This window comes from Jaculus jaculus, chromosome 6, assembly GCF_020740685.1.
Source record: "Jaculus jaculus isolate mJacJac1 chromosome 6, mJacJac1.mat.Y.cur, whole genome shotgun sequence".
In the NCBI taxonomy this organism is placed as follows: domain Eukaryota; kingdom Metazoa; phylum Chordata; class Mammalia; order Rodentia; family Dipodidae; genus Jaculus; species Jaculus jaculus.
The window spans coordinates 89,249,110-89,275,680 of NC_059107.1; the positions used below are offsets into that span (position 1 = coordinate 89,249,110).

The 26,571-nt window shown below is 44.5% G+C and overlaps 1 protein-coding gene across 4 annotated transcripts in view; it reads left to right on the plus strand.

Annotated features, from left to right (window-relative positions):
• Pced1b (PC-esterase domain containing 1B) overlaps nt 1-26,571 on the plus strand; it is a 191,853-nt gene that overhangs the window by 40,747 nt on the left and 124,535 nt on the right. The window contains exon 4 of one of the 4 annotated variants that reach the window (XR_006637776.1): nt 3,165-3,212. The exons of the other annotated variants lie outside the window; for them this stretch is intronic. The gene's annotated coding sequence lies outside the window, so the exon portion shown is untranslated. Of the gene's footprint in view, nt 1-3,164; nt 3,213-26,571 lie in introns of those variants that run through there. 4 annotated transcript variants of the gene reach the window in all.

Here is a 26,571-nt window from a genome sequence, read left to right on the forward strand (position 1 = left end):
CTGGCTGAAGTGCCCCAGTTTGTTTATATAGCTTGTTGGCAAGTTGCTTCTTCTGGGATGTCTCTTGGCATGTAGCTGTAGGGAACTGGTGTCTTTCATGTTCTGAACCCACCTAGGGACATGAAGCTCTCAAGAGTGCCTATACTATAGTCTCTGTTTTCAGAAGGCTGAGGCAGGAGAATTTGTAAATTCAACACCAGCAAGAGCCTGTCTCAAAAAAAAAAAGGCATTCACAGGGCCCCCAAGAACTGCGGGGGTGGAGCAATCCTCCTCCACCAGAGGCAGGCAGGAAAGGCTGCAGGGCTGAATCAGCTGCTCCAGCCCCGGCCCCCAGCCCCCAGGGCTCTGTACTTGATTAGGGGTGTGTGTTACCATCTGGTATGTGGGAATAGTGGTAAGAATGGAAGACTCAGACTCTCCATGTCACATGTCGCTGTTGTTTTATTTAACACTTGTTGATGCTGTCATCAAGCCTGAAATTATTTGATCCATTCCTTGCCTGTTTAAGGGATGCTTCTGCCGAACCTGTTTCAGGGGATTCCTCCCGGCCCAGTGAACCACTACTCCATTTCCTGAGGCCTTTCAAACGCAGCCTTGGTTGTTTGAAAGCTACCTGTCATTTTTCTTATTTTAAAGGATTTAAATTTCACTAAGTCTTTAGGCAAATTTCTGTGTACTTCATTAACTCTTGGAGGAGATAGGCATCTCTCCAGCATGGAAAATGGAGCAATATCTCCACTGACTGTTTCCCTAGCTGTCTTTGTTTAATGAGACAGTGGTTTTGCCAAAGGTTTGCTTGTGATGTCAATCATAATCTATGTGTTGGGCCCTAATTAACAGAAATTTGAGTAGTTTTCATAGAAATGGTACTTCCAGAGTATTTTATTTTGCCATAATGCCTTCCGATTTTAATTTTTAAAAATGTAAAAGTCACATTATTTGTAAATATTTGTGACTGTTACCATGCCTGTTCTTTTGCTTGTATCTTTAGGAGACTCCTCTCTTTTTCCTGTGGCCTCTAGAAAATACTAGGTTTATTCAGGTCAGATGCCTCTATATTACAGCTGGTAGACTCAGGTTCCCTCCTCAGGTGGAGAATCGCCTACAACTTCTTGGGCATGGAAGAGGCTGCTGCCTGCAGGGCACAGAAGCAAATGTGATAGCATTAACTGGTGTGCCCAGTTAATGTTTGTCATCTAAACTTGGCCACTAGAACTTTCTTTCTTTTCTTTTTATTTTTATTTTTTCTGAGATAGGGTCTCCCTGTAGCCCAGCTAGAACCTTCTTTAAAAACATATGTCTGGTGCTGGGCGTGGTGGCGCACACCTATAATCCTAGCAGTTGGGAGGCAGAGGTAAGAGGATCACTGTGAGTTTGAGACCACCCTGAGATTACATAGTAAATTCCAGGTCAGCCTGAGCTAGAATGAAACCTTACCTTCAAAAAAAAAAAAAGGAAAAAGAAAAAAAAATACATCTGGGCTGGAGAAACAGCTTAGTGGTTAAGGCACTTGCCTACAAACCCTAAGGACCCAGGTTCAATTCTCCAGGTCCCACGTAAGCCAGATACACATGGTGGTGCATGTGTCTGGAGTTCGTTTGCAGTGGCTGGAGGCCCTGGCATGCCTATTCTCTCTCTCTCCACCTCCCACCTCTCTCTCTCTGTATCTAACAAATAAATAAATAAATAAATAAATAAAAATAAATCTTTAAAAAAATACACATCTCAGGGCTAGAGAGATGACAGAGCAGTTAAGGCACTTGCCTGAAAAGGCTAACAACCCAAGTTCGATTCCCCAGTGCCCACATAAGCCAGATGCACCGGGTGGCAAATGCGTCTGGAGTTTGTTTGCAGTGGCTGGAGGCCCTGGCATGCCCATTCTCTCTCTCTCTCTCTCTCTCTCTCTCTCTCTCTCTGTCTCTCTCAAATAAATAATTTTTAAAATAAAAAAAAAGCCAGACCCAGCACTCTTCTTGAGAACTTAGCATGGACCACCATGAACACTAACCTTCCACCACCATGCCTTCAAAGCAAACCATTGGCCATGTGAGGAAGCTGAGGCCCAGAACGATAATAAGTACTAGTGTTTAGATTCAAAATCTCTTGCCTCCAAATACAGTCTGTTTGAGGTCTAGGGAAAGACATTTCAGCTAATTAAAATCTGGCCTATTGGGCTAGAGAGATGATTTAGCAGTTAAGGTGCTTGCCTGAAAAGCCAAAGGGCCCAGGTTGATTCCCCAACTGCATAAGCCAGATGTACCTAGCAATGCATGCATCTGGAGTTCATTTTCAGTGGCTGGAAGCCCTAGTATGCCCATTTTCTCTTCTCTCTCTGTCTTTCTCTCTCTCTCATTTCTCTCTGCTAGCCTAGGTTTGATTCCCTAGTACCCATGTAAAGGCAATTGCACAAAAAGTCTGGAGTTCATTTGCAATGGCAAGAGGCCCTGACACACTCATTCCTCCTCTCTCATTCTGTCTTTGCTTACAAATAAATAAATAAAAATATTTAAAAATAAATAAACTTCAGTCTAATTCATTATGGCTTAAGTAAAACATGATGTTTCCCACGTCACTAATAGATAGGGATGTATTAAAGCCTGGCACATAGATAATCAGTGTTGCAGTCAGGTTCACATTGCTGGTAGAAATCACCTAACCAAGAGAAGCGTCTGGGAAAAAGAGGTTTATTTTGGCTTATACTCTCAAGGGGAAGCTCCACAATGGCAGGGGGAAATGATAGCATGAGCAAAGGGTGGACATCACCCCATGGCCAACATCAGGTGTACAACAGCAACAGGAGAGTGTGCCAAACACTGGCAAGGGGAAACTGGCTATAATACCCATAAGCCTGCCCCAACAATACACTGCCTCCAGGAGGTATTAATTTCCATGTCTCCATCAGCTGGGAACCTAGCATTCAGAACACCTGAGTTTATGGGGGGCAGCTGAATCAAACCACCACAATCAGTAAGTGGTTTATAAATGAGAAAACAAAAGGTGAGCTAAGACCTTGGCAAAACACAAAATAACTGGCCTCTACATTAGTCTAAGTTGTGAATCTTTTATAATGGTCAGAAATTTCAGGAAAAACAATTATAATACTTGATACTACCTTTTCTTTTTTAAATGGTTTTTTTTTTTCTATTTTTATTTATTTATTTCAGAAAGACAGAGAGGAAGAGGGAGGAAAGAAAAAGAGAATGGGCACGCCAAGGCCTTCAGCCACTGCAAATGAACTCCAGACACATGTGCCCCTTTGTGCATCTGGCTTATGTGGGTTCTGGGGAATTGAACCTGGGTCCATTGGCTTTGCAGGCAAGTGCCTTACCACTAAGCCATCTTTCCAGCCTGACAGTATCTTTTCTAATATTGAACTACCTTTGCATGGCATCTGTCTTTGTTTCTGATCCCTGCTGAGGTATGAGAGGCAATGGGCATGCCATTGTAAGAAAATTGAAAACTTGAAATATAGAAGGAATACAGAAAAAGAAAATATTCCATGATCTTATGATTTCTCGTAGTACATTTCTATATACTGTATTTATTTAAAATTATCAGTTACTTTCTTATGTTTCTACTTTAAAATTATCTTTACCATTGAGGCATTGGGTGGGTGTGGTAACACACACCTTTAATCCCAGCACTAGATAAACAGAGGTAGGAGGATCACTGTGAGTTTGAGGACAATCTGAGACTACATAGTGAATTCCAGGTCAGCCTGGGCTACAGTGAGACCCTACCTCAAAAAAAAAAAAAAAAAAAGACACTGTATTAAGTCTACATGGTGTCAAGTTTCCAGAGACAAGTACAAAATTTTATAATCTAAATATCTGGAGACACACCCTCATTGTGATGAGCCTTGACTACAAAAGAGATGATGATCATCCCTGTCCACACCACTAATTACTGGTCCTTTTAGAGAGGTACAAAGCCTGTCAAAACACTTGAATTATTTCTAGTCTGCAAATACTACTCTAATGGAGCAAATGCTTTGTAAGTCACAGCTCAGCAAGAGGTGATACCTTTATTATGAAAAGAACAAAGACCTTGTCTTTGATCTGTGTAAAGAGGAGGGTAGATTTACTTAGTATCTTTCCATTTTCTAAATTAAATAATTTATTTTGAGTTTTGATTTTCAAAATGCACAATCAGATAAGAAAACAAATTCTCCTCTTTGTCATGTAAGTTTCACACTAAACACAGGAGACAGCACATTACTTTGCTGGTATAGTATAAGATCTTAATGTACAGTTAGGTCATTTGAGTTAAATCCTTTCACAGTCTAAATGTTATTTTTTAAACTATTTTTATTGACAACTTCCATTAATATAATCAATTTAATGTGATCATAATCATCACAATCCCCTCCACGCACCCTCTTTTCCCCTCACAACTCCCCCCCCCGCCATTGAATCCTTCTTCTTTCCAACTAGCTTCTCTAATTTTTTTAAAATTTTTTGTTTACTTTTATTTATTTATTTGAAAGTGACAGACAGAGAGAGAGGAAGAGGCAGATAAAAGAGAGAGAGAATGGGCACACCAGGGCTTCCAGCCACTGCAAACAAACTCCAGACGCGTGCGTCCCCTTGTGCATCTGGCTAATGTGGGTCCTGGAGAATCAAGCCTTGAATTGGGGTCCTTAGGCTTCACAGGCAAGCGCTTAACTGCTAAGCCATCCCTCCAGCCCTCTAATTCACTATGTAGTCTCAGGGTGGCCTTGAATTTATTGCAATCCTCCTACATGCTGGGATTAAATGTGGGCACCACTATGCCCAATTTACTTCTCTATTTTTAATGTCATCTAAATTCTAACTACTCATTAAAAATATCAGAGCTAGCTAGGCATTGTGGCACATGCCTTTAATCTCAACACTCAGGAGACTGAGATAGGAGGATTTCTGTGCTTTTGAGTCCAGCCTGAGACTACATAGTGAATTCCAGGTCAGCCTAGGATAAAGTGGAGAAACTACCTCAAAAAACAAACCAAAAAAAAGAAAAGAAAAAGAAAAAAATTGGAGTCATCTAGAGCTGTACCAAACCAAGAGTATTTATAAAAGCTCTCTGTTTAATTGATTGGTGTTTGTTTGCTCATCTATTTTTTTTTTTTTAGCTATTTTTGTTTATTTATCTGCTAGAGAGAGTATGGGTGGACCAGACCCTCTTGCCACTGCAAACAAACTTGAAATAAATCTTCAGAATCATGGGCCACATTGTGCATCTGGCTTTACATCAGTACTGTGGAATTGAGCCAAGGCTAACAGGCTTTGCAAGCAAGTGTCTGTAACTGCTGAGCCATATCCCCAGCCCCATTTGCTTATTTTTTGTGGCATATCTCACTCTGTAGTCCAGACTGGCCTCAAACTCATGATCCTCCTGCCTCAGCCTGCTAAATGCTGGGATTACAGGTGTGCACTACTACACCTGGTAATTCTTATGAAATAATATTGGTTCTGGCGTAAATACAAATACATAAATTAGTGGAATAGAATTAATGGTGTGATTAGTTAGCTATCTCTTCACTGTGACTAAAATAATCTGGAAGGACAAATTAAGGGAGGAAATATTTATTTGGGGTCACAGTTTCAGAGGCATCAATCCTCTTCCAGTAGCTCCACTTCTGGGCAGTATAATCACTGAGGACAAGCAAGCATAAAGCCTTTGATGAACATTTGAGATCCAAAGCATAACAGACTAAAGGCCCAAGAAAAAAGTAGCATTACAATGGTCATACAAGAAAATATAGAAGACAGTATTTGTGACCTTAGATTTGACAAGAGATTCTCAGATTTTATAATAAAAACAAAATCAGCAATAGAAAAAAGAAAAGAAAAGAAATTGGGCTATATCAAATCTAAAAACATGCCAGGCATGGTGACTCACACCTTTAATCCAGTACTCAGGGTAGGATCACCATGAGTTCAAAGCCAGCCTGGGCTACAGACAGAGTTCCCAGTCAGCCTGGGCTACAGCTGAAGCAGAAAGTGAAAAACAATCTAAAAATGGGAGGCAAGGCGGGGTTGGGGGGTGGCTCACACTTAGTCCCAGCACTTGGCAGGTAGAGGTTACTGTGAGTTCAAGGTCACTTTGAGACTAGGTAATTCCAGGTCAGCCTGAGCTGGAGCAAGACCCTACCTCGAGAAACCAAAAGGAAAAAACGAAAAAAGAAAGGAAGAAAATAAAACAAAAATGGGAGTGTTAGGCAGTCAAAAGGTCTCATGTATCAGACAAGACCAAAACCAAATTCCCCACTGAAACATGTCCTACTCTCCATGTAGTCTTGAAAAATAAATATCAACTAGTGCCATGAGATCAAAGCAGGCAACAATAGCTAAAAAGACAACATGACCCAAGAAACAACAAGAGAACAAGAAACATCTCTTGAGAAAGCAATGCGCTAAGATCTCAATACTGCCTTTTGTCATTTTACTGAAGGGTCTGTCCAATAGCGGCCCAATATTGAAATGTGTGTGGTGGGGGGGGGGGCTTGTATGAGTGTGTGAAAGAGCAGATGTACTTTAGCTGGAAAAATCCATGTAGCTTGTTGATAGAGAAAAGTCCTCAATGGTTTTAACCAGCAGTGGACCCTGAAAGCTATATGGCTGGCCAGCCAGGCCAAATGTGCCAACTAGAGCAGTGTTTGCATGTCCCGAGCTGCTCTCTGATTGGTTTGGAGGCCTGCTCCACTGCAGGAAATTCATACCTGGTACTGGAAACTTACACAAAAGCCTATGACTGGGGAGGTCATAAGCCCTAAGGGGGAAACGGCTGCTGGCGTCTGAATAACTGGATATATCATGCCCACCAAACTGTCTTCTAAATACTTATGTTTATGCCCATATATTAATGCTACTCTCACTTTTGGTTAGAGAAGCTTTCCTTTTCAGACAGCAATGACCAGTGGGGAGGCTCAAAACTCATTGAAAGCGTGGTGAAGGAGAGACAGTGGAGTGTTCAGTGTCTATCACACCCTCCCAGGCTCAGGGATCACTGCAGAAGAGGGGGAGGAAGAAATGTAAGAGTCAAACAAGGGGAGGGTTGCTTACAATACGGTCTTCTAGAAACAAAGTGGCCTCGGCCTTCATGACCTCACTGTGGCTAATGCTACCTCCCCAAGACCTACAAAAAAGGAGAAAAAAAAATGATGACATTCTAATAGAAGAGAGGGCTAGGAAGATGACTCAGCACTTAGGTGTTTGCTTGTAAAGCCTGATGGCCAGTGTTCAGTTCCCCAGTACCCACGTAAAGCCAGATGCACAAAGTGCACATGCATATGCATCTAGAGTTCATTTGCAGTGGCAGGAGGCCCTGCTGTGTCCATTCTTTCTCTTTCTCTCTCTCTGCTTGCAAATAAATAAATATAAATAAAGATATTTTAAAAATAGAAGAAAGATTAGTTAGAAAGAGATTCAGTGGAAGGGGACTTAGAAGGAGTTAAAGTGAGGGTGGTGAAAGGGGATTGGGATCAGGGTAGGTTATCTAGGTGTATCGAGGTTGTCAATACAAGTTACAAGCAGGGCGTGGTGGCAGATGCTTTCAATCCTAGCACTTAGGAGGCAGAGGTAGGAGGATCACTGTGAGTTGGAAGCCATCCTGAAACTAATAGTGAATTCTGGGTTAGCCTGGGCTAGAGTGAGACCCTACCTCAAATAACCAAAAAAAAAAAAAAACCAGAAACTAGGGGTTTTTAGCTATATGAAACTCCACAATGACTGTCACAGGCACTTCCATCAAAACTGACCACTAAATAACACTAGCCTCCTCAGTGACAAGGTCAGATGGCTCTGAATCAAGTGTAAACCTCTAAAGTGCCTCACATCTCTTAGATTAAACAGAAGTAGTCTGAAAACACTGCTGATTTAATGACTATATAATCTTAATCTTAGTAGATGTTAAGCCTTAAAATTTTTTTTGTTTTGTTTTTCAAGGTAGTGTCTCACTCTAGCTCAGGCTGACTGCAATTCACTGTGTAGTCTCAGGGTGGCCTTGAACTCAAGGCAGTTCTCATACCTGTACCTTGTGAGTACAGGGATTAAAAGTGTGCGACACCATACCTGGCTAAGCCTTAAAACAATTCTTATTGCTAGGGAAAGACAAAAAAAAAAGCTTAAAAAATTTGTTGTTGTTGTTCATTTTAATTTATTTACTTGAGAGCGACAGACAGAGAGAGAAAGAGGCAGATAGATTAAGAATGGACATGCCAGGGCCTCCAGCCACTGCAAACAAACTCCAGATGCATGTGCCCCCTTGTGCATCTGGCTTACATAGGTCCTGAGGAAGCAAACCTTGAACCAGGGTCCTTAGGCTTCACAGGTAAGCGCTTAACTGCTTAAGTTAACTTAACTGCTTAGCCACCCCCCAGTCCCCAAAAAGCTTTTCTTAAGTGTTTAGGTATGTTTAGGAAAATATCAGACACATTTGTGAAAGGATCTAATGACTCTCTTTTAGGTATTACTCTATATAGTTCAAAATTTTTATTCCCAAGACACACAAAACAATTTGCCAAATAATTTAGATTTATGTATAATTCCAATTTGGTTTATCCTTATAATATATGACACATTTTGAATATGTTCAAATAAGAAGATAAAATATAAACATTTAATCAAACTAAGTCAATAATTGTTTAAATATTAAGGAAATGTAGCTGGGTGTGAGGGTTCAAGTTTATAATCACCAAAGTGGACTGGCTGGTGGGGAAATGTGGCAGGGGAGGGCATCCTCATAGGAGGATTGTGAGTTCAAGGCCAGCCAGGGCTATGGAGGGAGCTCTAGGTCATCCTGAGCCTCAATAAGACCTGCCTCAAAACAAGCAAACAAAAAGAGATTTAAGTGTGAAGGAAATAAAGTTTAAGTGATCTCGTAGGAAGTCTGTGTATTCAATTGCAGCACTAAAATCTTCTTAGACACTGGGCAACAGAGAGCCAACAAGCCGTTGCTGAGAGTAAGTATCGTACAGGCATCTTACTACTCAACAACTTAAGTAATTGCAAGTGCTGCGGAGCTTACAGAATGCCTTACCGCGAGTTCCTTTAGTGAGCAATGCAATCTATTTGATAGGTAAAAAGTTCATATTTCCATTTTATACATGAAGAAGACGGTGGCATAGACCGTTTGAGTCAGTTATCTGAAGTTACCCAGTAAGAAAACAGCAGAGGGAGACACTTCTAGAACCCTGGTAACTCCAAGTGTAGAGACCTTTCTATGGCATGCTTCTCATGCTGTGACTTCCTCTGTAGTATACATTGATATCTTTACATTTTAAAGATCTGATTACCATTATGTCACAGCGAGCCTCAGGGTGCTCACAACGGGAGTTACCACCTGCAACAGCGCTACTCAAAATTCTGAAGTTTTTGGATGTTGAAGGACACTAAAGAGCCACATGGAATAAACTGGCCTTCTGAGTTTGACAGCCAAGCTTCATGCAGATTGGAAAGGCATCATATGTTGTTTCTAGAATAACTCAGATGTTGCTTGGTTACATTTTCTACTTTCTCATTATTTACTTACCTTTAAAGTAGGGGTAGTTTATCTCATGACATCTACGATATCTTGTTTTTTTAAAACAGTCAGGATGAAATTCATTGTACAAAGACTTAAGACTTCAATTGTTATGACAAAGGGAAGAAAATAATCTATTTCAACTATTAGAAACATATGGACACCTAATTTTCTTGAATAACAAAGAGCTCATTCAAATAATTTAAAAGTGAACAAATCACTGGAAAAGTGGACAAGAACCTGGGCGTGGTGGCATATACCTTTAATCCCAGCACTTGGGAGGCAAACGTAGGAGAATCAACATGATTAGAGGCCACTCTGCAACTACATAGTGAATTCCAGGTCAGCCTGGGCTAGAGTGAAACCCTGCCTTGAAACCCTCCCCCACCCAAGAAAAAGAGAGAGAGAGAGGAAGAAAGAAAAATGGACAAGAGATATGCTATAGCACAAAATATAAATATATGAAGGATACTTGCAATAGGAGAAGAATAATGAAATATGAGGCATCTGTCACCTTGGCAAGAAGAAGTAAGAGAAGGAGGGAAGGAGAAGTTGTTGAAATTGTTGTTGAATGCCAGTTGGTACCGGGAAGGTCTACAGGAAAAGGCTCTTGTACCCTATTGGTAGAAATATAAAGTTGAATACTTTCCTGCCTATAAAAATAACAATTGTGTGTATCCCTTGAAGATGTAAGGCCAAATGGAACTTACTGTGTGCATACAGTAACGAAAATCTACCCTAATCTATGGATATGGACATCAAATTCATGAAGTACCACATTGTTTGTAATGCTGAGAAATGAATTAATCAATTACTATCAGTAAGAACTGGTAAAATAACAAGAGAAAGGTAATCCCATAGGGGAGACCTAGGCAGCGAGGCTTACACTCTTCAGTAGTGATGAGGTTCCTCACCTCTCAGAGGATATTACACTCTGGCCTCCCAAGGTCACAGTTTGATTTTCACTCCAGTAGTGAAGAGGCATTTAGACTGTCGCGTGCAGTGTCCCCTCTTATCTCATTTGCAACTGTCAACAGTTTCTGAAGCAGCAGGGTGGGGGAACTTGACTTCCAGACAGTACAATGGCTAGCCTGACTTCCCATCAGATGGAACCTGTTCTGGAGCCTAGTGTCTTCAGAGACCATGCTGGGGGGATCAGTTGCTTCCCCAACTATATAAAGACTACATTCAAACTCTGAATTATAAATCCAAGTTCAAACCGTTTAATTCTTCCACAGCATTGGGACTTACTTATTTCAGGGGAACAAATTCTATTAAAATGATATCCGGTCTTATTTTTAGTTTGAATAAACAGGAGCCCAGAGCTACACTGCCAGGCTTAAGTACACATACGAATAAAGTTAATTAATATAACATTTTATGGTGTCGTGATGGAGGGGTTGTTTTCCCATCGTTATGTTTATGCGCATCCACTTAAATAAATCAGGGCTCCATTTCAAATGACTTGCTTAGAAGTTCATATATAAATAAGAGAGTTCACAAAAGGGAAGAGACAATTTGCTTCTTACTAATAGGAGTACTGACAGACAGTTACAGTTTTCCAAAAGCACTGGAAGAATATTATGTTTCCATCATTGTTGGCTGATTTGATGCTGATGAGTTTCTATGTAAAATTCATTGTTTCTCGGGCCGTCTGCCTGCACTCCAGTCTTCTCACTTAAAAATCTTATTTCTATTTTTCGGTTTTCTTAGGCAAAGTCTTACATAGCCTTTGCCTCAAACTTGCTATGTAGATGCATAGATGTGGATGACCGTGAACTCCTGACCCCTTTTGTGCTCAGTGGTGCTCAGTGGTTTATACCAGGGTGTTCTATCAAAAGAGGAGCTGCAGCGTTTTACGCATTTTATCTAGCAAGATTTCCGGACTGGGGAGATGGCTCAGCCAGTAAAGCGCTTGCCATGCAAGTATGAGTCTGAATTCCCAGCACCTGTGTAAGAAGCTGGGTGTGGCAGCAGGCACCTGTAATCCAGGAGCTGGGGAGGTGGAAACGGGAGTATCCCTGGAGCTTGCTGGCTAGCTAGTCCAGCTGAATATGTGAGCTCCAAATTTACTTTTCTTTTAAGTATTTTGATTTATTTGTGAGAGGGGGACAGAAAGAGGAAGTGAGAGAGTTGGGCAAACCCAAGCCTTTGGCCACCTGCAAACACACTCTAGATGCCATGTGCCTCATATGTCTTTACACGATGAATCCAACTCAGGTCATTAGGCTTTGCTGGCAAATGCCTTAGCCACTGAGCTATCCAGGTAGGCCTCACTCTAGCTCACGCTGACTGGGAATTCACTATGTACTCTCAGAGTGGCCTCAAATTCACAGCAATCCTCTTTACCTATGCCTCATGAGTGCTGGGATTAAAGGTGTGTGCCACCATGCCCAGCTTGAATAACTTTTTTTAAAAGGAGGAATGTTTATATATATTATTGGAGACAGAGACATAGACCGAGGTAGAGAGAGGGAATGGGCGCGCCAGGGCTTCTAGCCACTGCAAGCAAACTCTAGACACATGCACCACCTTGTGCATCTGGCTTATGTGGATCCTGGAGAATTGAATCTGGGTCCTTTGGCTTTGCAAATAAGTGCCTGCTAAGCCATCTCTCCAGCCCTTAAAAACACTTTTTTAAAGTTAGGGTAGTACTTGCTTTTAGGCTATAAATATCTCAGAGGTTGAGTACTTATCCGATTTATGCAAGGCCCTGCATTCAGTCCCCAGCACCACAGACACATACATGCATGTATACTTGTTTTAGAGGAGGATTTCTGTTTATTTTTCAAATAACATGAGTTGGTAAGACATATAATTGAATGTGTCAAATATGTCACTAAAATACTTTACCCAGTTTTGTGTAAAAAGCTTGGGAGAAGGGTAAACAGGAGAACAGAATAAGGCTATGTCACATTATTGTGTTTATTACATTTGGGGGGGGGGATTTTTTGAGGTAGGGTCTCACTCTAGCTCAGGCTGACCTGGAATTCATCTGTAGTCTCAGGGTGGCCTCAAACTCACAGTGATCCTCCTACCTCTGCCTCCTGAGTGCTGGGATTAAAAGCATGCACCAGCAAGCCTGGCCACATTTGTTTTGATGGTTTAAATGATATGGAAAATTATTTAGCTGTTGTCAACATACACTTAGCAATGGGATCCACATTTTGATGATCATGTTCATATTATAAATTCATGAGTGTTGGGCTGGAGAGATGGCTTAGCGGTTAAGCGCTCGCCTATGAAGCCTATGGACCCCGGTTCGAGGCTCGGTTCCCCAGGTCCCACGTTAGCCAGATGCACAAGGGGGCGCATGCATCTGGAGTTCGTTTGCAGAGGCTGGAAGCCCTGGTGCGCCCATTCTCTCTCTCTCCCTCTATCTGTCTTTCTCTCTGTGTCTGTTGCTCTCAAATAACTAAATAAAAAATGAACAAAAAAAATTAAAAAAAAAATTCATGAGTGTTAAAATAACATAAGCCACCCTGACTACATAGTGAATTCCAGGTCAGCCTGAGCTAGAGCATGAACCTACTAAAAACAAACAAACAGAAAAAGGGATGGAGAGATGGCTTAGCAGTTAAGGTGCTTGCCTGTGAAGCCTAAGACTCAAGTTCAATTCCCCAGGACCCACATAAGCCAGATGCACAAGGGGGCGCACGTATCTGAAGTTTGTTTGCAGTGGTTGGAGGCCCTGATGCACCCGTACTCTCTCTGTCTCTCTCTCTCTCTGTCTGTCTGTCTCTCTCTCTCTCTGCTTGCAAATAAATTTAATTTAATTTAATTTAATTTAAAAACCCAAAAAATAAATAAATAACATAAGTTCAGTTGTGCTTCAGTAGCTCCAGACATGGAGAACTGCTACCTCAGGGTGCATAACTCCCATAAGTGCTCCACAAAATATACTGTGTCATTAATTAGCTATTTATGGTCACTAGGATGAGTTGAGGTACATCACAGAAAGTGCTCGTGTTAGGTCAGTGTATAATACTTTATCATAAGAATTGTATTCAGGTCACTCAGTCATCAGCCAAGAAGCTTTAGAGGTAGGGTCTTGCTCTAGCTCAGGCTGTCCTGGAATTCACTGTGTAGTCTCAGGATGGCCTCAAACTCTCAGCAATCCTCCTACCTCTGCCTCCCAAGTGCTGGGATTAAAGGCACGTGCCACCATGCCCAGAAAGAAGCATTTTTTTTCACTGAATACATTTAGATGGAACTGGCTGTGTGAACTATTTTTATGAAGGGACAGGACACGAGGAAACTCATTCTCGTGCTGAGTTTGGGTATCCCATATCTACCACATACTTAAAAGCCAGACTTGGTGGTGCATGCCTTTAATCCCAGCACTTGGGGGGGGGGGCAGAAGTAGGAGGATCACTGTGAGTTCGAGACCAACCTGGGACTGCAGAAAGAGTTCCAGGTCAGCCCAGGCTAGAGTGAGACCCTGTTGCAGTCTGGTTCGCATTGCTGGTAGAAATCACCCAACCAAGAGCAGCTTCTGGGAAAAAGAGGTTTATTTGGCTTACAGGCTCGAGGGGAAGCTCCACGATGGCAGGGGGAAACAATGGCATGAGCAGAGGGTGGACATCACCCCCTGGCCAACAGAAGATGGACCACAGCAACAGGAGGGTGTGCCAAACACTGGCAAGGGGAAACTGGCTTTAATACCCATAAGCCGGCCCCCAATGATACACTCCCTCCAGGAGGCGTTAATTCCCAAATCTCCATCAGCTGGGACCCTAGTATTCAGAACACCTAAGTTTATGGGGGACACCTGAATCAAACCACCACATTCCGCCCCTGGCCCCCATAAACTGATATCCATACATGATGTAAACTACAACGCATTCAGTCTGACTTTAAAAGTCCCCATAGTTTTTATCAATCTCAATGATGTTCATACATCCCCATAGTTCAAGATCTTTTAACTGGGCCATAATACCAAAATATAACCTCAAAAAACCCAGAATGGCACAGAATAAATATTCACACTGCAATAGATGACATTGGGCATAGCAAAGAAACATTCAACCAATACAAGATTTAAAACAACCAGGGCAAACATCAAACTCTAGCTTCAAGTCCAGCAACTCAAACCAGTGACAAATCTTCAAGTCCGATAATTCTAACCAGCAACAAGTCTCTGGCATTCCAATTCCGCCCCTCCAGCTAGGCTACTCACAGTCCTGGAAAACTTCATCGGGGCCGGCAGCTCCTCGGCAGCCATCTCATGGTCCCGGCATCTCCACTGGGTCTCCACTGCAAGCCACGGTTCATCCTCATGGCCCCATGGGGTCTCTATGCAGGCAACCAGCAAACCCGCTTCACACTGCCCATGGCCATTTCCAAAACACAAGACCGTGTTGCAAACTCAATGACCCTCTTTCCAGCATTTCTTATACTCCACAATTCCAGGTAGGGTGCCAATTTGTTAATCCAGGGGGGAATAAAGCAGACTTTGAAGAATAGGACTCTCCTTGAGCACTCAGACCCCTTCAAAAGAGTTGACATTCTTCTTGTTGCCCCAGCGCAGGTCAGCTAGCCCAGTCTCAAAGGTTGTAATCTCTCAGTTGCAGCTGAACGGGCAACAGTTCACCCAAAGATTTTTCTTTCTGTGCCATATCCCTCTGCACACACCAGTTAATTTCTACGCTAAGCAACCCTGCACAACTTCTCAGGACATGGGCACAAGAGCAAGCTTCTCACACAAACTGCTAGCCCAGTCCAGGCAAAGCTTTTTCTCACTCTCATAAGCCAAACCTCACAGTCCGTAGTTCTTACTGCATTCAGGTCTTAGAGCTCAGACCAGAATAGTCCTTTAAGCTGTACTTACAACACTGCAAGGCATCTCTTAGGCCAAGGTTTCAACTCCTTCCACATTCCTCTTGAAAATCAGTTCCAAAAGGCTGAAGCCACATAGTCAGGTATCTAGCAGCAATCCCACTCCTCGGTACCACTTTACTGTTGCAGTCTGGTTCGCATTGCTGGTAGAAATCACCCAACCAAGAGCAGCTTCTGGGAAAAAGAGGTTTATTTGGCTTACAGGCTCGAGGGGAAGCTCCACGATGGCAGGGGGAAACAATGGCATGAGCAGAGGGTGGACATCACCCCCTGGCCAACAGAAGATGGACCACAGCAACAGGAGGGTGTGCCAAACACTGGCAAGGGGAAACTGGCTTTAATACCCATAAGCCGGCCCCCAATGATACACTCCCTCCAGGAGGTGTTAATTCCCAAATCTCCATCAGCTGGGACCCTAGTATTCAGAACACCTAAGTTTATGGGGGACACCTGAATCAAACCACCACAGACCCTGTATGTGAAAAGAAAAATTCTTTTTAGTTGGGTGTGGTGGCACACATCTTTAATCCCAGCACTCAGGAATCAGAGGTAGGAGGATCACTGAGAGTTCGAGGCCACCCTGAGACTACGTAGTGAATTCCAGGTCAGCCTGGGCTTGAGTAAGACCCTACCTGGAAAAAAATAAAGGGTAAATTCATCTGATGGCAGTCTCAAGTCTCTGTCACTTGCTGTCATGAAAGATAACACTCTGAAACTGTTAGGCAGGCCACTCCTCAGACTAAGGCACTCTACCCCCATCCTTCCCCTCAGGAGGCAGCCTCCAAGAGGTTTTAATTTCCAAATTGCCATCAGTTGGGAACCTATCATTCAGAACACCTAGGTTTATGGGGTATCTGAATCAAACCACCACATTCTGCCCCTGGCCCCCATAAACTGATCATCCATGATATAAAATGCAACACTTTCAGTCCAACTTTGAAAGTCCCCGTAGTTGTTATGAATCCTAATGATGTTCAAACATTCCCATAGTCCAAAATCTTTTAACTAAGCCATAATACCAAAAAATAAACAATAAAAATCCTCAAAAAACCCATAATGGCACAGAATAAACATACATACTGCAAAAGATGGCACTGGGAATAGCAAAGAAATATTTAACAAATACAAGATTTAAACATCAAACTCTGTAGCTCCAAGTCCAACGACTTTAGCCAGCAATAAGTCTACAAATCCAATAATTTTAAGCAGCAACAAGTAAGTCTCTAGAGTTCCAATTCCACCCCTCCAGCTAGGCTACTCACAGTCCTGGAAAACTTCATCGGGGGCCAGCAGCTTTCCTTAGCAGCCATCACATGGTCCCAGCATCTCTAATGGGTCTCCACTGCAACCCATGGTCCATTCTCATGGCTCCATCTAGTCTCCATGTAGGCAATCCAACAAACCTGCTACACACTGCCCATGGCCATTTCCAAAACACAAGACTGCGGTGCAAATTCAATGATCCTCTCTTTCCTGCATTTCTTATAGACCATAATACCAGGTAGGGTGCCAATTCATTGATCCAGGGGGGGAATAAAGCAGATTTTGAAAAACAGGACACTCCTCGAGCATTCAGCCCATTCAAAAGAGTCTACATCCTTCCTGTTGCCCCAATACAGGTCAGCTGATCCAATCTCAAAGTCTATAATCTCTCATATAATTGCAGCTGAATGGGCAGAAGTTTTATCCCAAAGATTTCTTTTTGTGCCATATCTCTCTGCTCAAACCAGTCCATTTCTATGCAATGTAACCCTGTACAATTTCTCAGGACATGGGTATAATAGCAAGCCTCTGACACAAATTACCTGCTAGCCCAGTCCAGGCAAAGCTCTTTCCTACCCTCATGAGCCAAACTTCACAGTCCATAATTCTTACTGTATTCAGGTCTTTCAACTCTGACCAGAATGGTCTATCAAGCTGTACTTACAGAACTACAAGACTGTCTCTTACGCCAACATTTCAAATCCTTCCACATTCCTCTTGAAAATCAGTGCAAAAAGGCCAAAGCCACACAGTCAAGTGTCTAGCAGCAATGACACCACTTTCAGTACCAACTTTACTGTTGCAGTCAGGTTTGCACTTCTGGAAGAACACACCCAACCAAGAGCAGCCTATGGGGAAAAAGGGTTTATTTTGGCTTACAGACATGAGGGGAAGCTCCATGATGGCAGAGAAAATGATGGCATGAGCAGAGAGTGAACATCACCCCTTGGCCAAAATCAGGTAGACAACAGGAACAGGAGAGTATGCCAAACACTGGCAAGAGGAAGCCGGTTATAACACTCATAAGGCTTCTGTAATGTTTGGGAGTGACCAATAACACATACACCATGCTGAGGTTTTGGGAAGAGCACGAGCTGACCCACAAGAGAGGCACACAGCCAACCTGAGTTTCCAGGGAGTGGGCTTTCTAGGGCTTTTTCAGTTGGAGGAAGGGGAAGAAGGGAAAAAAATTTCATTTGTTAAATTGAATAGAAAAGTTCCTTTAGGGGAGATCGTTACATTAACCATTCAAAATAGCTAGGCTATGACACCTGAACAATGACCAAGTGACTTATAAGATAATGGGGCAGGAAACCATGACCTGGGGCATTGTTAGGCAAGGAAGAGATAATGACAGGGTGGTTTCATGAGGAATGTGGATAACCCACTTCCTTATGTCTGTCACCATTCTGCTGTCCTTGGTAACTCCATCTTGGGAGCCTGTCTTGACCTAACATTCCAGCCCTTTGTTAATGTTAAGAAGGGACAGTGGTCTCTCTCTCCTGTCTTCATGCTGACCATAGGAGGTGATAGGTTCTTATGGGAGGGTCTGAATAATGTGGTCAATGAGTCTCCCTTCAGGGCAGGTGATTACCAGGCGGTTCCTCGGTGGCTAGAGGCTGGTAGGAGATACAGGAGAGACAGACCAGTAAAAGCTGGTTGAATTTTCAGTGGGTGAATCGGTCCATCAGACTTTGGATGCAACTCAGAAGGCAGGGTTCCAGGAGAAGTACCAAGAATAGCTTAGTTATAGGCCCTAGAAGTGGCAAAAGCCAGGGCCAGACTGTCCCAAAGATGTTTCATGACTCAGAGAGAGTTGGTATTCATGCCCGAAGCCGAGCTGGTCAGCCAGGTCTTTTAGTTTTTTTATTTTGACTTCTACCTTGCCTGATTGGTTAACATAATAACATTTCTCATTCAGAAAAAGGCAGGTCCCTCCTTTGTCAGCTGCCCAGAGGTCTAGGGTGAGCGGTTCTGTAGCACAACTGAGGCCAGAGAGGTAAGTTGTTCCTGTAGCAGTTGCAAGGCCTCGTTGGACACCTGGACAGTGATGCTCAGTTCTGTAGAAAGCTTTTATAAGAGATTAGGCTGTGGCTCAGGCCTCCTGCAGCCAGTCCTGTGTCAGCTATAGAAGCTTCCAGGCTTGCTCCCATCATCACAGGCAGGTGGACAGCTCTTTTGTAATGATGAGCCCACTAAGGAAGAAGGACTGCCAGCTCGCCCTCTGTGTACATGGTGAGGTTAGGTACCAAAGTGACTGGAGTGCAAGGGCCTGAGTGTGTGCTCAGAGAGATGCAAGTATACTGTGTGAAGTCACACCAAAAATAAATTCCCTTAGGTAAGGTGTGATTTTCAACAATAGAGTTATTCCTGGAAGCTCCCTACCAGCACTGAGAGATGTCCTTATGCCCAACAATCAAGGCGGGTCAGAAGAGAAACTGGGATAGGGAGTTTGGAGAGAGGACACCAGAAGCAGGGACTATCTGAAGCAGAGGTGACATTGAGCAGGGGGACTGCAGTAGTGAGGGGCCCCTCAGGTGAAGCGCACAGGAAGCAGGCAGTGTGATTGGTAAGACTGAGTTGATTGAGGAGGGAGAGAGAAGAATTAAGGATGGACATCCAGGGGGTGGTGGAGAAGGTGAGGTCACACAGATCCTCCTGGAGCTTGCCATGATCCTGTTCGATGTCTATAACCATCTGGATATGGGCATTTTGGGTGCTCTTAGGGGCATTATGAATGGATCTAAATATTGCTATTCAGCTCCCACAGCGAGAGCTCATAGTGTATTGGGTTGCCACCCCTACCATCCCATCTGCCCACTTTTGGTCCCACGGGCCTTTGATGGGAAAAAATGTGAGTACCCCCTGAGATTTGAGCTGTGGTGGCTGAGTGCCACAGGACTTAGTTCGGTGAAAGTAGGGGTACTGACAGAGTGGTGAGTGAGGCACCAGTGTAGCATACTGCTACCACGTGGTCCTGAGCAAAGCAGAGACTTCTTTTGTACCACCCCGTATTGAGCTGCCTTCAGGGCTGTTGCTGGTGACATCTGTTACAGAGAAGGAGAGGGAGATGGGCTCCGCACACCCTGTGAGAGGACAGAAGGAAGAATCAAGGAGCTTGTTATGCTTGTCAACAGCTCTGACATCAAAATGCCAGGCACAAGCGGTGGGGGATGAGCACTGAGAGGCGAGGGATAGAGGGCTTGGGGCAAGAGAGGAGGCAGAGGGGCATCAGCGTATTCAAGAGGAGCATTCTGGGATTGGGGGAAGAGCAGGAACATAAAAGAATTTAAGTTGGAGAGGGCTCATTGGGGTGGATCACTGAATAAGGTAGGATAGGTGGAATGGGACGGAGGTAACTTGACCCTCTTGAGCTGTGATAGGTGGATGCAACTGGGAATTCCCTGAAGCTTTCCGCCTGTGAGGGTGGTTAGGATCACCAGATGAGTTCCGGTCCAGAGTGGCTTGAGACTCTGTGAGCAAGACTGCTTAAGGTAGACTTGATCCCCAGGGTTGAGAGAGTTGTGGCTCCCTGTGATGGTTAGGGAAAAAGGCGGTCAGCATGTTCCCAGAGAAGGTTCCAGATAAAGGTGAAAGTGGAGAGGAGTTTCTGGTAGTAGGTTGCTTAACAGGAAGGGGCACCCATACATGAGTTCAAAAGGGCTAAAGAAGGAAAGGGCCAAGGAGTAATTCTGATTCAGGCTAAGGCAAGTGGAAAGAGCTGGGGCCAGGATAGGGGAAGTTCTGAAGTCAGTTTAGACAGGTGAGGTTTTTTTTTTTTTTTTTTTTTTTGTTGTTGTTGTTTTGTTTTAAGAGACAAAGAGAGTATGTGTGTGTGAGAATGGGCACACCAAGTTCTCCTAGCCATTGCAAACAAATTCCAAATGCATGTGCCATGATGTGCATCTGGCTGACGTGAAACCTGAATAATTGAACCTGGGTCCTTAGGTTTTTCAGGCAAATGCCATAACCGCTAAACCATCTCTCCAGCCCAGGTGAGTTTTGAGAAGAGCATTTGCTCTTTCTATTTTGCCTGAGGATTGAGGTCTATATGGAATATGAAGTTTCCAATCTATTCCCAGGGCTCGGGATACCTCCTGGGTTACCTTGGAAATGAAGGCTGGTCTACTGTCTGACTGAATGGTAAGGGGAAGGCCAAAGTAGAGCAGAATAAACTCAAGAATATGAGAGGCAACTATATTTGCAGTTTCCCCTGTCATAGGAAAAGTTTCTACTCACTAAGTATCTACCATAGTGAGAAGTTATTTAGTCTTTCTGTGAGGAGGCATGTGGGTAAAATCTATCTGCCAGTCTACCCTGGGAAGTAAGCCCCTGTGTTGATGGGGTTTGAAAAAGGGAGGGCGACGAACTCCACCTTGTGGAGAGGCCTTGGCACAGAGTGAGCAAGTCTGTGTCACAGAGGAGATTAGAGAGGAGAAGCAAGGATGGAAAAGGAGCGAGGTCAGGAACCTTTGAAGAGGGCGGGCTCCCACATGAAAAAGATTATGTAGGTGGGTCAGGATGGTAATAGCTTGGAGATCAGGCAAGCAGTAGAGGTCCCCCAGGAGTAGCCAGCCTTGTGCTATCTCGGGATAGCAGCAAGTCCTGTTAGAGTTTGGTACTGTTCCGGGGTGTAATAGGGAGTGAAGGAGGTGGGGGCAAGGAAAAAGGCTGAAGCTGAATGCATGCTGTGGAGGCTGGCTTCCCTGGCAACTCTTGTGGCCTACCTTGTCTGCAAAAGAGTTTCCCTTGGCCACAGGTGAAGTTGGAGCCTGGTGTCCCCTACAGTGAATGACAGCAGCCTTTGTAGGAAGATAGGAGGCGTGCAGCAGGTTAAAGACAAGGGGCCTGATAGTAATTGGGGCTCCTTTAGCTAAGAGGAAGCCTCTCTCCTTCCAGATAGCAGCATGGTGTAGTAGAACATGGAAAGCATATTTACAGTCAGTGTACAGGTTAACCGCCTTGCCTTGTGCCAAGGTTAGGGCTCTAGTGAGCCTTTTGGGATGTACTCCCCTTAGGCATTGGGCCAGTCTCTATTATCTGGTCATCTGAGACAATAGCACACCCCACTGTCCGAGAGCCCTGTGAGTTAGTAGAAGAGGTGGCAACTATATACCAGGTGTGATCAGGGTCGGGGGGAAGAGATAGAGAGATTCTAGGATTGTGGTAGGTGAGTTCCTCTAAGCAGGAGTGTGTAAGTTGTTTGGGTAGAGACAGGAGGGAAGTGGGGCTAAGTGGAGGAAAAGAGTAAAATGTGATGTCAGGGTTATCAAAGAAGTGACGTGAAAGAGTTGGATTTTAGATGGGGTCAGAGTAGACAGGCAAGAGTTGGAGAGTAGATCTTTAAGTCTGTGGGGGGAGAGGACAGCGAGCTGTTGCCCAAAGTGAATTTCTGTATCTCTTGGGCCAGAAGAGCAGCTGCAGCAAGCGCACGTAAGCATGCCAGAGAGAGGTTGCTAGTTGTTTAGAAAGATAAGCTACAGGGGCAAAGGATGGGCCCTTCATTTGACTCAGAACTCCCGCTGCTAGACCCGCTTTTTCTGTGGAATAAAGAAGAAAAGGCCGCTGAAGGTCGGGAAGTGCAAGGGCAGGAGTTTGCAGAGGGCATCGCCCAGGCGGGAGGAGACAGCATGTCTCTGGCGTAGTCTAGGGGTTCATGAGCATCCCCCTTAGCCTTGTCATGAAGGGGCTTTGCCAGGAGGGCAAAGTTTGGAATCCACATTCTAAGGAACCCAGCAAAGCCAAGAAAAGAGAGGATTTCTTCCTTAGAGGTACTAGGCAGGGACAGGGAGCAAAGATGTTGTGTGTGGTCTAGGGTGAGTTGTGGTGAGCTGGGGGTGAGGAGAAAGCCCAGGTACCTCACTTGGGTTAAAGAAAGTTGAGCTTTATTGGGAGAAATTCAATATCCCTTAGATCCAAGAAAGTTAAGAAGTTTGGTGGTATGTAGTTTAGAGAGAGAAAGAGAGGGTGAGCAGAGCAAAAGATCATCTACATATTGTAAAAGTGTGCTGGGCGACAGATCCAGGGACCAAAGGTCAGTGGAGAGAGCTTGACCAAATGGGGTGAGGGAGCTATCTCTAAAACTCTGGGAAAGGACGGTCCAGGTGAGTTGAGAGGCAGTATGAGTATTGGGGTCTCCCAGGTGAAAGAGAAGAGATTGTAGGAATCAGGGTGGAGGGGGATGGAGAGGAAGGCATCTTTGAGGTAAAGAACTGAAAAATGAGTAGCAGAGGAAGGAATGTGAGAGAGAAGAGTATAGAGGTTGGGGACTTCTGGAGGAACGGGCATAACAGCAGCACTGACTAGGTGCACGTCTTGGACTAAGCGGTAGGTTTGGTTACAGGCAAGATCGGAGTATTGCATGGGGAATGAGGGGGCAAAGGAGGCCAGCTTGGAGCCAGCAAGAAATAATAGGTTTGAGTTCTTGGCGATGTTTAGGTGAGATTGGATATTGAGGACAGAAGGGTGTTGAGTCTGATGAGGACAGGTGAGTGGTGAGGGGACAGTGCTGGTGAGGAAGTGTCCCACACCCTGGGATCAAACTCAGAGACAGGGAGGGGAAATTTGGATATTTTGTAAGGAAGGGGCTGGCATGAGGGGGAAGACGGGGTGTGAGCAGTAAGTCAGAAAGTTTTTGCATAAGATCTTGACCCAGGAGAGGAACAGGACTAGGGGGATTACAAAAAACGCATGGGAGAGGGAGTGTCCCAGTCTACACAGGGTAAGGGGGGGTGATGCCTGGGGAGTGGGATAGGCCATCAATACCCGACACAGAGATCTGTGAAGGAAAAGTCTTACCCGAGTAGGATGGCAGGACTGACCAACTGACCCTTGTATCGGTTACAAATGAGACAGGCCCTCCTGCCAGCTGGGCTGTGGCCCTGGGTTCCTCCATTGTGATATGGAGAGAGTTGGTGGGGGCCGAGGTCCCAGGACACCATCAATCTTCAGCTGCTAGGCCCAGAAGATCAGCGATTGCCTTTCATGAGGGATGAGTGGAAAAGGCTGGCCTACCTTGTCAAGACAAAGGACAGTCAGAAAGGAAGGGAGGAGGGTACTTAATAGGTTGATATTGTATATATGTAAGTACAATGATTGAGAAGGGGAGGTAATATGATGGAGAATGGAATTTCAAAGGGGAAAGTGCCGGTGGGGAGGGAGGGAATTACCATGGGATATTTTTTATAATCATGGAAAAGGTTAATAAAAATTAAAAATTTTTAAAAAAAAGGTCAGTCGACCTTCCAGTGTCCAGCAAGTCTGCAGTGAGGACAGAGTCCTGGTGGCGGGTGTGGGTTGTGGCTGGCTTTTGCCCAGTGAGTGGGGTGGCCACACTTGCAGCAGGGCTCTGGTGGTGAGTGTTGTGGCCCCATCATCTTCTTTGGAGGAGGCCTCGGGGCTGCAGCCAGGAACTGGAATTGCTGCCTGTCTGTCTCTGGCCACTCTCAATCTGTTCCTCGTCCTCTCTGTTATTAAAAACTTTAAATGCCAGGCCAAGCAGATCTCCATGAGTGGTTTTAGGGCCCTTTTCTAGGTGTTTTAAGTTTTTTCCTGATATCAGGGGCAAATTGTGACAGGAAATGGATATTGAGAACTGTCATGCCCTCTTGGGAAGCAGGGTCGAAGCAAGTGTATTGTATGAGTGCCTCAGTTAGGCATCCCATAAACTCAGCTGGATTTTCATTAGGACTCAGAGTTTATCAAAACTGACAAACTTATGGGATGCCTTTTGGAAGCCGGCCAGGAGGCAAAGAACCATTCTATCATGGGCGACCCAACCAGGGCAGTTAGCGGGAGCATGGTACTTTCAGTCAAGGTACTCTCTGGGGACAGCAAGTGTCCCCACTGGGAAAGTGTCATTAGTTAAGTGAGACTCATCAGCATGGGCCTGAGGAGCCACCCAGATGTGTTCTCGTTCATCAAGAGAGTGGAGGAAAGAACTACAAAGAGATCATGCCAGGTTAGGTCTTAGGCATGGGTGAAGTAGCCAAATTCTTTGGGATAGCATGTTGGATCAGTGGAGAAATACTAGGCATTTCTCAATCTGGGATAAATCAGATGTGGAAAAAGGAACATGAACACAAACGATTCCTTCAGTGCTTGCAATCCCTGTGAGAACAAGTATGCTGGGCAGGAGAGGAAAGAGGAGGAGGAAGGGAGATGGGAGATGGTGGTGTCAGTTTGGAGGGGGTCATGGAGACAGAACAGAAAGCAGATGAAGGGAGGAAGAAGGGATGTGGGCACCAGGCAGGAGAGACTGTACATGCAGAGTGAAAAATGCCTAAATATAAGATATTCTGGACCACCTGCCTGTACATTGGCAGAAGTTTTCTAAATCAGTGAGAATTTGGAAATCAAAAGTACCATTTTCAGGGCTGGAGAGATGGCTTAGCAGTTAAGCGCTTGCCTGTGAAGCCTAAGGACCCCGGTTCGAGGCTCGGTTCCCCAGGTCCCACGTTAGCCAGATGCACAAGGGGGCGCACGCATCTGGAGTTCGTTTGGAGAGGCTGGAAGCCCTGGCACGCCCATTCTCTCTCTCCCTCTATCTGTCTTTCTCTCTGTGTCTGTCGCTCTCAAAAAATAAAATAAAATAAAATTTTTTTAAAAAGTACCATTTTCAGGCCATTTGGACCCATTGTCCAGTTTATATTTTGGCCAGGTAGAGTTGCAGAGAAAGATCAGATGAGGAGGTTTGATGTCATCCAAGAGTTGTAAAGGCTTTAAGTTCTTAAGGAGACAAGTAGAAATTGGTTTAGAAGTTGTATCCCCCATGGAAGCACGCAAGTTATAGTAAAAGGGCTAGTAAGAAGAGACAGTAAAGGAGCAAGATACCGGTGGGAGAAAGAAACCAGGGCTTAAACTGGGTTACACAGAATACCAGTATGACCCCCTGTCCCATTAGGGTTAACAGGGCCTGCACCTCCCTCGTGGGCAGAGGTCATACTGGTCACAGTTGTCGGCTGCTTAGCCTCTTAGTGGGCAAGGTAGGTGACTGTGCTCCTGATAAAGTAAGTGGCTGGCAGTGAAAGATGAGACCTCAGGAGGTAGAGGGAGAGGAGGAAGGCAGAAGAGTGTCCTGAGATGGTGCAACTGAACCAAAAGGTGCCCCTTAGGGTACAGTAGACCAGACAGCAAGAGACCCAAGGTGTCAAGAGTGCATCTCTCTCAAGACCTGGGGTTGAGGCCCAAAAGCAGTGAGGGGTGTAGTCTGGCATGCCAGCAATTTCCACAAGGAAGGATTAAACCCAAGAGTAGGCCGACCCAACAGGGACAGTTACCACAAAGGAGGGAGAAGACAAAGAAGGGAAGAACAGCGAGGCTGAATTGTGGTGGGTGTGAGAGCCAGTATCAGGCAGAGATGCTCCAAAACCTTCAGAGGGTCAGTGGCAGCTCGGTGGTCTGGTCATTGCTGAAAGGAGGTCTGGCTGCCCAAGAGGGCAACCAGAAGCCTCGTATCCAAGTCAGGGCACCAGATGGAAGGTTTGGGAGTGACAAAGACCACACAAACCACCCTGAGGCATAGATGAAAGCTTTTATTCGGGAAGAGCACAAGCTGCCGGGGCTGACTTAAAAGAGAGAAGCACAGTCCACCTGAGTTTTCAGGTAGTGGGATTTATACGGCTTTTTCAGTTGGGGGAAAAGTGAGGAAAGAAAAAGAACTCATTTGTTAAGTTGAATAGAAAAGTTCCTTTAGGGGAGATCATTACATTAACTATTTAAAATAATTAGGCTGTGACATGAGAACAGTGACAGGTGACTTGCAAGATAAGGGGGTCAGGAAACCATACCCTGGGGCATTGTTTGGCAAGGGAGGGGTGGTTTCTTGAGGAATGTGGATAATCCATTTCCTTATGCCTCTGTTACCATTCTGCTGTCCTTGGTAACTCCATCTTGGGAGCACATCCTGACCTAACACCGCCCCCAACAATATGCTGCCTCCAGGAAGCTTTAATTTCAAGTTTCCATCAG